We start from the raw sequence: 1455 nt of genomic DNA, 5'->3' as shown, positions 1-1455 counted from the left end.
TATATATTTTAATTAAGTTCATATACCATATCAGATTTTGTAATTAAATCCTTGTCGTAACAAAAATATTGGAATTAACGGATTATTCCGTTAAATAAAATAAATATATTTAACACTTAATTGAATATTCTGTATAATTTAATACAATATTATGTTAATTTTAATATTTTTGTCACGGTAGGGACTTAATTACAAAATTTGATATGATATAAGGACCTAATTAAAAAGAAAAAAAGTATAGGGACCTGATTGAAAATTAAGTAAAATTATAGAGACTAACAGAGTAATTAAACTTAAAATTAATAAGAAAAGTAATTAAGATGCAACTCTCTAATTAAGAAAAGAACAACAACAATAATAATAAGAATCCCGCTAAGGAGTCAATGGAGTATTTGTACAATGTGTACAATAAGGTATTTATTTGGCCCAATATGAGTTAAAAAATGAATATTTAAGATAAAATACTACTAATTTCTCAAACACAATATACCTATATTATCCATAATAACCATCCGGATACCAGAAATAATAAACATCTAATATCTTATCGAATCGAACATCCCTAAACCCCATTGTACACATTGTCTATTAGCTCCTTATACTTCCTCTAATAATAATGACCTTTTTTTCGTCATACATTCATACATCAATATTCAATAATGAATGTATGAGGAACATAAATGTTACTTGTCATAAAAGTGTTTTGTGATAAATTTTTCTCTTTTTCTTTTCCCAAAATGCACTACAAACACAATCTTTGACCACACAAAAAAGCAAGCCAGGCGAAGGTAAATGAATAATGGGAGTGCATTATATACGACGTACTAGGTATTGCGATTCCTTTGTGTTCATCCAATTGGAGAAGAATAAATTTGGATATTAGGAGAATATTCAACATTAATATTGCAACCATGACTGAATGCAAAAGATTGCTTTTGGTCATATATGAAATATCTTAGCATCCATATTATAACATTTGAATTTGAATTTGAAGTCTTATATATGACTACTATCTCACGTGGAACTCTTTTCTATCTATAGCTCTCATTTTTATCTATATAACAAAAAAGTGACATTGCTATCAATATGACACAACATTTTTCCCCATTAACAAAGCAGCAACAGTTATACCACTACCATTTGTATAGGACATGTTCATCTTCAGATGGAAAAGGGTCAAAAAGATCATGCATAAGGAAAAAAAAAAAAAGAGTTAATAATTCAAACAAGACTCAAGACAACCACCTTACGTATCATTTATTTATTTGCAATGCAATATAACGATAAGGTCAAAAGTGTCTACTGCTTACAAGTATCTTCTTGATTCCAGTGGAACAATAAAGTTAATATGTGCATGAATATTCATGATAGTCAAGGAAGAAGAATCCAATTCAAGGTAAAAATTTAAGTGACAATTATTACAATTCATCTCTAGCTTTTAATAGTAAAACCTAT

The sequence above is a fragment of the Arachis ipaensis genome, chromosome B05 (genome assembly GCF_000816755.2).
Source record: "Arachis ipaensis cultivar K30076 chromosome B05, Araip1.1, whole genome shotgun sequence".
Lineage (NCBI taxonomy): Eukaryota > Viridiplantae > Streptophyta > Magnoliopsida > Fabales > Fabaceae > Arachis > Arachis ipaensis.
The sequence above is the reverse complement of the archived record's forward strand: the minus strand, read 5'-3'. Positions refer to the sequence as shown.